Consider the following 13,395-nt stretch of genomic DNA (forward strand, 5'->3'; position numbering starts at 1 on the left):
GAATATAAGACGGCCCTGATTATAAGACGACCCCCTCCTTTTCAAGACTCAAGTTTGAAAAAAGACTTTTTGAACACCAAATTATTTTTTATACAGAAAATAATTACATCTGAAACAAATGATTCTAACAATATATTTGACAGAAAAATCATGTTATTTTGCCTCATTCAAATCTTAATATTTGAACATTTAAATATGTAAACTAAAGTGCAATCACATTCGTAAATGAATGGCTTCTGGTTTTTGAAATGTAAATCATCATCATAACTTCTCCTCAGTTGCCGGTTAACCTGGCCGATCTTCGACCCACTTTTCTCCAGATTGTCGCTACGTTTCTCCATTTTCTGTTATCTCTTCTATTATTTTCTTGACTTTTCTTTCTTACCGCTATTTTTGATTTTTCTTCTTCATGCTACCGCTATTTTTATATTTTATTCTTTGTGACAGGTGTTCACTTTGGCCTTGGGAGTCAAGTTCAGCATTTGCTTCAATGATATCTGGCGCCATCTAGCGTCGTGAATGGGTATAATGTCTAGACCCGAATATAAGACGACTCCCACTTTTTCAGTCTTATTTCAATGCAAAAAACACCGTCTTATATTCGGGCCAATACGGTACATCTTGTGGAGTATGCATGTTCTCCCCGTGCCTGCGTGGGTTTTCTCCGGGTACTCCGGTTTCCTTCCGCATTCCAAAAATATGCATGGTAGGTTGATTGGGCGCTGCAAATTGTCCCGAAGTGTGATTGTGTTTCTCGATGTGTGATTGCGATTGGCTGGCAACCGGTTCGGGGTGTGCCCGTCTGCTGCCCGACGACAGCTGGGATTAGCTCCAGCACGCCCACGACCCTCATTCACACACAAATGCACACACACACACACATTTCTATACGAACAGACAGACAGACAGACAGATAGATCCATCCATCCATTTTCTAATCCACATTTTCCTCACAAGGGTTACGGGTGTGCTGGAGCCAATCCCAGCTGTCGTCAAGCAGTAGGCAGGGTACATGTGAACCAGTTGACCACCGTGCCCCCCCCCCCCAACACACACACAACTCATTTTTCTCATTGCACACAGCCTGCTTGCCTGCCCATGCCTGTAGATGGCTGGCTACCCCTATCCCCCCCCCCCCACTGCATAAAATGAAACTGCGTCCCACCCCCCTTCCCTCAACCTTTCCATCAAACTGACATTCTGCGTTTATCTCCATCTTCTGTCAGTTTACCACCTGCACTGCAGCGAGAGGTAAAGTCCCGACCTGTGGTTTATATTGGATAAAAACATGCAAAGTGGATTGGGAATGCAAAAGCGTGAATGCAGGGGCAAGCAGCATGGACCGCAGATAGGCCTTTAAGGTGGCAGCACAGGGTTTTATTTTCACATCTTGTGACATCTCACCGGCAAGTGTGTGCGTGACCCCGGGATGGATTTCGCCGGCGACCACGTGCGTGATCACTCATTTTCTATGTTGTTTGTCCTCAGTAGCATCTCCAGTGAGCCGAAGCCGACCCCATCTGAAGTGGGGCGCGCCCCGGCTCGGTCGCCACTCAATCACAGAGCATATATTGACAAACAAACACCCATGAATCCATTTTCTGGCAGCATGGGCAATACATTCCGTATACAGTAAATATTCTCTAGTACGGACTCGTGTTTGCGCTGTCCAATTTGTCCTGATAACAGAAATTCCTCATTTGGGAAATGAGCATGGTACATGTCCTTTATGAACCTGCAAGTATGTTGACAAAATGCACGTGTAACAACACAATCAAAAAAATACAAAAATATACTGTCCAAAACCTATTTATATAACAAAAATTGCAATACAGGTGTATCCAAAAAGAATCACAACAATAAAATGCGTACAGTATTTTAATGTTTATTTTTTTCTGTGTTGGGAAAAAAAATGTGTCTTTTGGATTGTTTTGTTGGATGCATTCTTTGGTTTATGTTTGCCAATGTTTGCCTGCGTGTCATACAGTTTTCTTGCTAGTTGCAAGTAACTGTCCCGTTGATCACCGATTCTCAATTCTTGTGTATACTGAATGATTTTTGTTGCCATTTGCATTGCTTCCTTGCTGGATGGTGGCTTGTCATCAGGAGTTGAATCGATGACTTGTTTTGTTTTTTTAAAGTTTCGTAGATTTGCGTCTTTCCCACTCCAAGTGTCTGCTGGAGGTTTTTAACTTTGTGTCCAGCCTCGCTCAAACGGATGCATTTCACTCGCTCCGTTCCAGTCATTACAATTCTTTATTTTTCGATGCCATGATCTACACGACGTAAGTGAATAAAGTTTAAATCTTTCGCAATTACAGTAAAACACACGCCAATAAAAAGTCACTGACACGTCTTCGTTTCGAATCTGATGAATGAAAACGGCGAAGCAAACACGTTTCTTCGGTCGTGTCGAGTGGGTGCTGCTTTTAAGCTAGTGCCGCGTTCTACAGGACGTAAGTGAATAAAGTTAAAATCATTCACAATTACATTAAAACGCGCGGCAATAAAAACTCACTTACACGTCGTCATTTAGAATCTGATGATCGAAAAACGCGAAGTGAAAACTTGTTTCAGCGTTGTGTATTTTCCGTCGCATCGGGTGGGCGTTGCGTGTGTTTAAGCTCCCGCGGCATTACACCTCCATCCGGGTTACGGGTAGTGGAATTTCTGCTTACGCAAGTTCCGGTAACACGTAATATCATAGTCAAAATGTTAATGCATAGGTTTTTATTCCGGGTGAAGGATATTCCTTTCCATAGAATTCCAGGGATGGGAATATTTACTGTACCTTAAAAGAGAGATGTTATGGATCAGAAGCTCATCGGTGCATCCGAGAATTACAAGGACCCGATTCCAAAGGCAGTGTGCCCAGTTGACTATAAGGCTAGCGACAAGCCGCCTGTAACTTTGTTTGCGACATTAGCATCCGGGTCTCTGGCACTTTTTGTCGCCTGGCTCCTTTTCACTTGCAGCCGTTTCCCCAAGGCTTTGAGTGGATACTCTTTCTGCACTCCGCTCCCCTCCCTTCCGTTCCCCCTCCCCAAGTTTCGGGAATGATACGTGCGGTTTCACCTCTGCTGAGGAAGCAACCGCGGTAAATCCTTGGGATCAACTTCCAAAAAAAAAGAAAGCTCTAAAGACAGCCCCGCTTCGACGCCAGCACTAGGGCTACCGCCTCAGCTGGGAGACCTACACTCTCAGCTGCAGGTTCTTGCTCCCGAGGAGAGCATCTAATCCCGCCCTCCTCGGATAGAGAAACGGGAAACACAGGGTAGGGTGAAAAAAATGCAAAGAATAAAAATTGTGCATCTGCCGAACATTCGTTCACTTAACAGTTGATTGTTACCGGGCAGAAATACCGGGTCCATCCATCGCTCCGGTTCTATCTTCTTTCAGGTTCACAAACCAACCACCCATTTTTTATCCAGCTTGTTGTCTTTCAGGTTGCAAGCAAGCAATCCGTGCCATCTTTGCGGGGACTTCGGAGTTCACATTTGGACTTGGGGCTCAACATGCAGCCATCCCATCAATATTTCACCAGATAGGTGAGTGTGCCGTCTGATTGAAGAGGAAGGCTACAGTGCTTCTGTGGGGCCGTTCTCTTCAAGGCTCCTATATTTGAAATATTTAAGTAGGGCTTGTCGGAGTCGCCGCATCGTCCTCGTGCGGAAAGAGAAGGCGGAAACACGGCTTTTCCGCTTTTACTGTCGCTTCACCTGCTCACGCGAATTTGCTTGCAGTCTCTCCGCTTTCTATTTCATGAGTTTTTCACAGCGGACTTTGTATCGGTCTCTCGTGGTGAAGAAGGAACTGAGCCAAAAGGCGAGGCTCTCAATTTACTGGTCGATCTACATTTCTACTCTCACGTATGGTCACGAGCTGCGGGTCGTGACCGAAAGAACGGGATTTCGGATACAAGCGACCGAAATGAGTTTCCTCCGCAGGTCTTGTCCGGGCTCTCTCTCCCTTTGCGAAATGGGTCATCCAGGTTGGGCTCAAAGTCAAGCCGTTTCTCCTCAACGTCGAGAGGAGCCAAATGAGGTGGCTCGGGCATCCCATTAGGATGCCTCCTGGACCCCTCCCCAGTGAGGTGTTTCGGGCATGTCCCACCTGTAGGTTGCCCCCAAGGACGGCCCAGGACACGCTGGAGAGACCGTGCCTCCCGGCTGGCCATGGGAATGCCTTTGGCTCCCCCGGGAAGAGCTGGAAGAAGTGGCTGCGGAGAGGGAAATCTGGGCGACTCAACCCTGGATAAGCGCTGGAGAATGGATGGATGGATGGACATTTTCAAACTCAAACCTTTAGACTTTGCCAGACATGGTGATTGATGGATGGCTGTTTGTCTATTTGTGCCCTGCGATTGGCTGGCAACCGGAGCAGCCTGCCATTGTCTTCCCGGCCCAAGTCAGGTCTGATTGGCTCCAGTTTATTGGCCCACCGAATGAGGGCAAAGCGCCTGAGAAACTGGATGGGTTGATTGCTCCGACTGAATGCTCCGTGAGGGTTAAAGTTCACCGTTGAGTGTTTTGGGAGTCCAACCGGGAAAAGAAATCAGTCCTTTCTCAAGGTTATCACCCCACCTCAAAGTTTCTTGGAATTCTGCACCTATTTCGCAAAGAATACGAGATACAATTTGGAAAATATATCCAGCACAGACATCAACGGGTGGTTAGGAGATAGCACAAAGGTCCCGTGAGAGATCTCGGCTAAAGCCAGCCCACACATACAAACTTGATCAATCCAAGAGCCCGCCCATCTTTAGGCATCAAAGCAGGCAAACAAAAGCCCCATGAAAGACACGGCGCATCCGCCGATGGCTGTGAAACGCTCTTCTCGCTGCATAAAAGAGGACACATTCCCTCTGGTGAACGAGCATCACCCCCCCCCCCCCCATCCACTTCCTGATAAATGACCCCCTTCAGAGTGCGAGATGAAGGTCAGCGGTGTTTGTAGGCGTGCGTGCGATCGTTTTGGGCGCAACAGATGATGAATCAACTTGTGATGGCATCGCCGTCATTCGTCTGTGTCGTCTCCCCCACTTGGAAACAATATGAATATAGATCTTGCTGAGCACATTTTTCATGTGGGGCCTTGACACTTGGCAGCAAACGGAACACGGCTCAAACAAGACGCTGCCTCAACCTCCTTCGCTCCCTCCAGGATCATCTCTTGAGCTCCAAAGTCTGGCGTTGACGCCCAACACCTCCCCTCAGCCTCCACCCCACCCCCCTCCCCCCCAGGATCATCTTTTGAGCTCCAAAGTGTGGTGTCAGCAACGCTTGAGTAGCTTTGCTTTCTCCTCGTCCTCTATAACAGGAATTTTCTGTCCAGGGGCCCCTTACAGGGGTGATTTATTTTGATTCCTTTTTCACAAGGACATGTCGCACCTTTTCCTGTTTTCAAAAAAAGGCAAATTTCAGCCTCACTCTGAAACGGACAACATGAGCAGAGTCATTTCACAGACACACTTGACTCTGGGATTGCCTTCCGCAAAACAATGCGAAAGTCAACATGCTCCGGTCTGTTTCTTAGCGAAAACGATGTCCGCCGAAATGGCGTTGGACAGATGGGAAAATTCGCTAATATCACTCAACCGCTCAGTTGCTTTCATTGACGATGCGTTTTTTTCTTTGTTTTTTTTTTTGTAGCTCCTCCATGTTGTTAATGGAAGGCAGCGCATGTCATCTAGCGTCCACTGATAAATATTTGATTGCATTCCATTTATCCTTGGTTACGCTCTTTTCTATTAAACAGGTCATGAATATTTAGGGTGAACTGTTGAAACCTTTGGGGGGGAAAAAAGAAAAGAAAAAAAAATCTCCCCAAAAGTCTTCGAACCCCCCGTGGGGTATTTGCTATCCTGTGCCGATTCGGAGACAGTGACAAACCCCCGCCAAGGCCGCGTCTCAGTATCGATGCGACGCGATACGAGTGCGGTCTTATCGTGGCCGCCTTGGCTGTTTGTCATCTGTCAATAAGGATGAGGTGGTGAGGGCGGGAGTCTCGCGTAGCGACATCAATGGGATTAATGGCCGCGCGGGTTTTAAATGAGGTCTCCGTCAGTTATCGTGCTCGCATCCGTCTTTGAAAGCAGGCGACGCGCATGCCGGCAATCGGGCCAAATTTGGAACACTGAGTTTACTGTGGCGCAAGTCATTTGGAGCGATCGTTAACTGCTGGGAAAACAATCTGGGCATTAAATTCCCTTCCGCCAAGTCGAGTCTCTGACATTTTGAGAAACAAAACGAAATCTGTATTCCTTTAACCTACAGCAAGATGTTCCAAATGGCACATTGAGCGTGACGTCTTTCTCGCATCCCGGTTGCCATTCATTTCCAAGAAGCTCACAGTCCTTCCTGCAAATTCCGAGTGCACACCGTTGAAAGAGAGGATTCGGCATGGCCATAAAGGCCAAAAGGCAGACTCGGCTCTCGTATCCTGGCGTCCCGCGGCGGGTCTGTCGTCGATCGATTCGGGTCCTTCTTTTGTGTGGCTTCCCCTTCGCCTCGTCTCGCATCCTCTCCTTACCAAAGGTCCCCCGTGGGTCTCTTATCCCGCGCATATGCGGCCGCTTCCAGAGCACCCGTCGCTGCGTCTCAAAGCTTCGTTTTGTCAAAATAAAGGCGCATGGGTTGCACATTCAGGCATCCGGGTGGGGTGACGAACATCTGCCGCTGAATAAGACTGCCCAACCTTTGCTGGATGACGAGTTCCCGACTTCGCCAAGATCCACAGATCTCAAGCTTCTCCGAGATGTTCTTTTTTTCAACCATTTTGTCATGTGCATGACTCCCAGCAACAAGGTTGGGGTGGACAATGTTGACCCACAATTTCCATATGCTGTCGTTTTTAGGCTCGTCGACCAGAAGAAGATGAAACAAAAAGTCTTGAGAACCCGTGCCTGCAATGTGGGCCAAATTCGCCCCCCTTGCCGTTTGAGCAAAACAGACGGAATGTGGTGGACCGGATGAGCGTAACCTCCGCGATGGAGGTGGGTTGAATGGCTATGGCGATGCAGGGCCTCGGCCCCGTTGCGATATAGGAGGACGTCCGGACATGTGCCTCTTCGGAGTAAGCACATTAGCATTAGGAGTGTCATCTTGGAAAAGGATGCAAACCTCCCCCTAACATAAAACGCCATCCAAGTTTACTTTATCACATCTTCGACACTGCTCCATCTCCCCCTCCTGCTAATTTGTGGCAACTGAAAAAGAAATTTAAAAAAACCACAGAAATGACACTGACGGGGATTTAGCACTCCTCCACTCAGCATGCGGAATGAGATGTCCCATTAAAGCCCCCTGCGCCCCGCCCTCGCCTTCCGCACAGCCCCATCCCTTCCCTTGTTTATTTAGAGAGAGGCTGATATTGTCTAATGCACCACAAGACGTGGCGCGTGTACCCGACAGAGCAAAAACTTTTATAGCCACCCTTACCCCGAGAATATCAATTAGCTGCGGCAGAGTCGAGTGGCAACGCTCGCCGCCATGCTAATGGACTTTTAAATTGCTTGCCGAATTCCCCTCATTAATGCCATCCCCGGCCACCGCTGCCATTTGATTTCAAAGGTCAACTCCCAAATGTCAACATAGGAGCGGTAAATAGAAGACACTTTTATGACGCGGGCACTGCGGCGGAAAAAGAGGCCCATTTGAAGGGGCCACCCAATGGCAGAGAACCAGACTGACGTGGTCATCATTTCCCCTTTGACTCAAAAGTTTATTGAAGACTCAAAATGGTCACTACACACACGCACACACTGTACGCCGACATGCTTGCATACATAAATACATGTGCACAAACAGTCACACATATGGTGCCATTATGAATCAAATTTTCTTTGGTGGACGTGGAAAAAAAGAGAAAAGATTTACCGTTATGATTGGACGCCACTCACAAGATAATTACCCACTTTTTGTAGCAATTACAGCGGCAATAATGGCACCGTTACAGCCCAGGTGTCATAAACAAGAATACATGAATAATAGCGGTGAATGAACGAGACACGGAGGCATTGTTTATTCGAGCGCAGAAAAAACAGACAGCAATCTGGGGGGAAAATGGAAAAAAAAATTGCCACTTTTTATGATCCTGTGTTCTTCTTTAGAGTTCGGCTGAATTCATTTGTTTTGATCAGCAACTTAGGCTAGCTTTCTAGATAGATAGATAGATAGATAGATAGATAGATAGATAGATAAGCAGTGGCGTGCGGTGAGGTGCATGGTTGGTGAGGCACTGACTCCTTTAGTGTCAGATTTACAAATATATAAAGCCAAAAAGGGTCACTTATTCAATTGGCTAAACATTATATTTGCGACATGCAGATATACGGCAAGCAGCACGAGCCAGTTGCATGTATCAACCCAGTTTGTGATGATTGCGCAATGAAATGGGCATTCAGAGGTGAGGCTCTGCCTCACCTGCCTCCCCTGACCGCACGTCTCTGATAGATAGATAGATAGATAGATAGATAGATAGATATACATATCCATCCATCCCAGCCTTCTTCGGGCAGTAGGCGGGGGACACCGTGAACCAGTTCCCAGCCCTCTGGAAGACCACATTGGTTGTTCTCGCTCACAAGACCCATTGTCACTGTCGGGCTGCCCTCTCATTTGCCTGCTTTGCTGCCGACAAAGCAAGTTTTGTCTCATTAATTATTGTTGGCGCGGTACGCCCGCCGCTGCTGGGCAGATGTTTAACATGCACAGAGGTAAACGGGGGATAAGCTGAGACGGGTAACAGGAAAGGAGTTAAGAATACAGCCTGCTGTTAGCGGAGCAAAATCTTGTCCAAGGAAATCGGGGTCAACACGTCCGCGTCGATCTGACACCACGGTGGGCTCGTCATTCATAAAAGGACATTACGTTTTTGGGAGCCGTTACGTAATCAAAGGATGTCAGCATTTTTTTTTACCCTCTCACACTCCAAAACAATTGTTTCATTTGAAAAGAGTTCTGCTCAAGATCTGAAGTGGGCCAGCTCCTTGAAGGCGCTTCTATGGAGATTTTCGCATTGACCAGCCGGACCGGACCCACTTCTGGGACGGCGCTTAATCTTATGAAATGGACTCTTACACTATTCAAACATTGTCTAGTGCCATATTGTGTGTTAAATGTTGCCCACTCACCCGAGAAGGGGGGATTCCCCCACCTGCGGACCCTTCTCAAGGCTTTTGATTTTTCCCCCCCCCCCCCTTGCCCTACTGTGGGATGTTAACATTTGTTCGCTGAGGTCATGTCAAGCTCTGGGGCCATTTCGCTAAATTTGACGTGGCAAATCGGAATGAGGTGTTCTCGAGAGGTTCCAGGCCCTGCTCGCAGCTTTTGCGAAAAAAAAAAACCACAAACGAATCAAGTCAGTTATTTTTCCACAACGTCCTGATCAATTTCAAAGCTAATAACTGCTGGCTGAACACAAATCAGTCTTTGACAGGAAAGTTTGTTGCAGCGGAGAGACCTGAATGATTCCGCGTGTCCCATTCCTCCAAATGTTTTTGCTTATTGATTCCCTCATCCTCCGCTTTGATTGATAAGCCGCGCCGGTCCATTCATTTTCTTCAATGCCGCCTGCGCGCTATTGTCCGGATGGAAGCAAGCGAGTGCATATCGGGAGCCCGTGTTGAGGATTCTGCGTGGCCTGCGTGGCCTTCAAAGTCGCAGCCAAACTTGATTTCAAAAACAGGGATAGAAATTAAAAAGTTCAACAGCAATGACTTTAGAGGATTATTATGCTCCACAGTACAATCCTCTCATTCTTATTTATTTGGGGTAAAGAGTAGTTTGGCAATCTTACAGTGAGAAAAAAAAAACGTGCCAGATTTTCAACAAATAACGCTATTAAAAACATGAAATATCCCAGACTCCGCATGTGAGAAGTATGTGAGAAAAATGCTGTGATTGACAGATTTGTGTGTGTGTGTGGGGGGGGCTAATTCTGCTTGTCTGCCAGATTGCTTTGAAAAACGAAACACTTGATAAGAATGTGGGAGAAACAGTCATGTTCCGGAAGGTGCAAACGCACCTTGATACAGACGCTCCTACTTCATACAAACCAGAGAAGAAATCATTCTCAGCACATCACATCAATGTTTTCTCATGATTTGATTTATTATTTTTTTTTTCAATCTGTGCATCCAGCATGTAAAGGTTTCGATGATCTATCTGGGTGCAATTTAAAAGGGGAGACATTTCCCACCCCTTGCATTTGGCCTATTATCAGCAGAGGAAGAAGTTGAGCAGATTCAATTTAAGGAGATGCAGTGGATCACCAAGGCGTTTCAGCATTCCGGAACAAATTTGAGATGTGTCTGGAAGTCAGACAGCCCGGAACGGTGTTGTCGGGGTGGACCAAAGCAAGGTAATAGTTTTCTTTTCCTTTCCGATTTCCTATCATTGCGCAGACATCCCCGTTCCCCCCCTTCCCTGCCATATCACTGATGCAATTCTCTCTCCCAGCAAAGCAATCGGTACTCGCTAAATTAGAGTACTGGACTAAATGTGAATAAACACATATAAGCATACGTACTGTACACTGTATACACACGCACACACACACATGTAGGGTCAGGCAAAATGATCTAACACATTTGTAGGTTCAACAAAAGGTAAAGTAAAGAAAGAAAAAAGTGTTTTTATTTTCGAAAAGTACATATATAATGGCGGTGGCTCCTCTTGTTGTGAGAGGGAAGAAATTTCATCTGTGCTGTATAGCACATTTGACAATAAAGTTGTACATGATAATTGATGCTTTATAATGCCATTTTGCTTTGTTTCTTTATAATGCCATTGTTTTTTTTCGTTTCTTTTTCAGTTGCTGCCTTGAATCGGACCGGTGAGCGTCGCGCTTTCATTGTGGAAACGGTTCTCAAAACAAACGACTCTGTCACTGCAACACAACGAGCGTTCCGTTTGCACTTCAATCTTGGTAGACATGATCCCGTCCCAGCCCCTCTGTGCACAGTCAGGGCTGTTAGCTAGCCTGTTCCGGCCACAGAATGCTAATCTGCGCTCAGCTCTTTGCCGAAAACGCTGGAGAAAGCGTCCAAAAGACAAGCACGCGTTGTTGTGTCATGGGAGAATTTGAGCAAAACTGTTCAGGAAAAATCTGCCTCAAAAAGTCAAACAAATCTTGGAGTTCAAATCATCATGAAAGGTTGTGAAAGTTAAGTTCAGTGAGCATCTGAAGGATTATTCGTATTCATCTCATTAATTAGAACTATGCACCCATTAACAAGCACCAAACCGCGACTTGGGAGTATCACAGGCAATTTTTCTTGTCGCCAAGAAAACCTTGTCAAGACAACACTGACGAAAACCCACTATTCGCTACGTTTGCCAACAACCAAAGCATTTGCCCCTCAGTGAGTTACAAACTTTAAGTCATCAGCAGTACCTCATGGGTTGTTTATTTTTCTATCCACATAGAACAACATATACAGTACTACATGTATATTTCATGTTTATGTTTACTGTATTTTGTTATTTATACACTAACCTCACCTAATTTATACATATTATACATGTACAGGTATATATATACTGTATATATATATATATATATATAAGTATATAGCATTAAGTAATGTTAATTACGACAAACATTTACTTCTACAGGCATGTATACCATTAACTTTGGCCTTATAAATATTAAATATAGTCATACACATGTACATACACCTGTACAGGAAGGGGGTACGTACTTTGCGGATTTCCCTCTTTCGTGGGGTTCTGGTCCCCATCAACCACGATAAGCGAGGGATCACTGTAGTTGGAAGAGGTGGTGGGCAGCGTGTGGAGGGTCCAGTAGGATTTTCTGTGATAAGCGAGGGATCACTGTACGGTACGAAAGGGTCAGCTCTTCTCTCGGCTTCTCGGTAGAGCAATAAAATGTGTTATTATCTTCGCGGGTGGTCAACAATATACATCTGTGAGTACTCTTCTGTTATCTTTGTAAAACTGTCGCTCTCCTGCTCATCTTCTGACATTTGTTGCATAAAAGGGTAACTACACCACTCCACAGATGCTACTTGCCAGCTCATGTTCCATGTTGGCATTCAGATCCCTGAGGCTGTGTCGTTTCAAATACGCAACCTGTAATTCTCTTTGTTCTATGTTTGCTTTGGCAGTAACTTTGGGCTGAGAGTGGCGAGAAACAGCTTGAAGCATCTGTGTTATGAAGATTTTTTTTCCTTTACTAACTGCTCAATAATGTCCACATTATTACAGCAGCTAACACACTTGATCTAAACAGTGACGGCACAATTGAGGTAAATGAGCAAAACAGCATATGCTTAATCATTTTTGAACATATTGTACTCACGGTCGGATGCAAAAGGTATTTTGCCCATCGGCAGGCCTGGTGGGAAACGTGACAAAAACGCAAGATGGTGTGAGCGGGTGAAATGAAAACACAACAACAGGAGAGGAAATCAGCAAAGCAATGAGCAAAATTAGCGACGACGAGAGTTTGTGTCGGAGTGATGACGGGAGCAGAAGCAGTTGCTTATTTATTTTTTATTTTGCTCCTCTGCCGGTGCTCCTCGCGTAATTTTTTTGTCTTTAGCTGCAAAATTCATGGATTATCACTCAGCCGGCCGAGACTTGCAAACATCATCTCTCATTACGATGATGCTGCGCGGGCACTAAAATGTCCGCAGCACTTTTATTTGTGACGCACGTTGGACAATTTCATTGCATGCTGCTGTGGAATCAAGTGTTTATTACCTCGGGAAGGCCTCCTTGTATTTCTTGCCACACTTCATATTATTGTGTGAAAATTGTTGTTTAATCATTCTGTTGTCCTTTTGCAGTTGAACATCATTTCAAAGCCATTTTAGAACATAAACTCTAAATTTAAAAATAAGCTTTTCAAATGGTAGTTTGGGGTACATCTTGGCACTCAACGATTAATACAGCCAATTCTAACAGTTCTTGGGAGTACCTTTGTTCCAAAAAGTAGCTTGGTCACATAAACCAAAAGGAGAACACGAGAACTCGATGGTTCTCAGAAACCAGTCCCACTCCCTCGTTTTTTCATGTCCCAAATTGCACACTTGCACAAATAAGGCCCGACTAATGGTAATTGAGTAGCGCGGAGATGCTTCCCAGTCATCAAAATTGGTCTGGCCCAGCTCTGGGGCAGACACAACACGTACACTCGGCCCACATACCTCAATGAATGACGGTCCTGCAGTGGCCCACGTCTGGCACGCACGATGTGGGCCGCATTCGGCCCAGATCTGAGCCGCATTGTAAAACCATATCTGGCCCTACTCCGGCCCGACGCTGGGCCAGAACAGGTTCCTGATATCAGAACTGAATTCAACCTCAACTAAGCCACATCTTTCATGAGCCATATTTGACCCACATTAAAAAAAAAAGTCTCAAAAAC

The sequence above is a fragment of the Hippocampus guttulatus genome, chromosome 2 (assembly GCF_054856545.1).
Source record: "Hippocampus guttulatus isolate MCC_2025c chromosome 2, RoL_Hgut_1.0, whole genome shotgun sequence".
Taxonomy (NCBI): Eukaryota; Metazoa; Chordata; class Actinopteri; order Syngnathiformes; family Syngnathidae; genus Hippocampus; species Hippocampus guttulatus.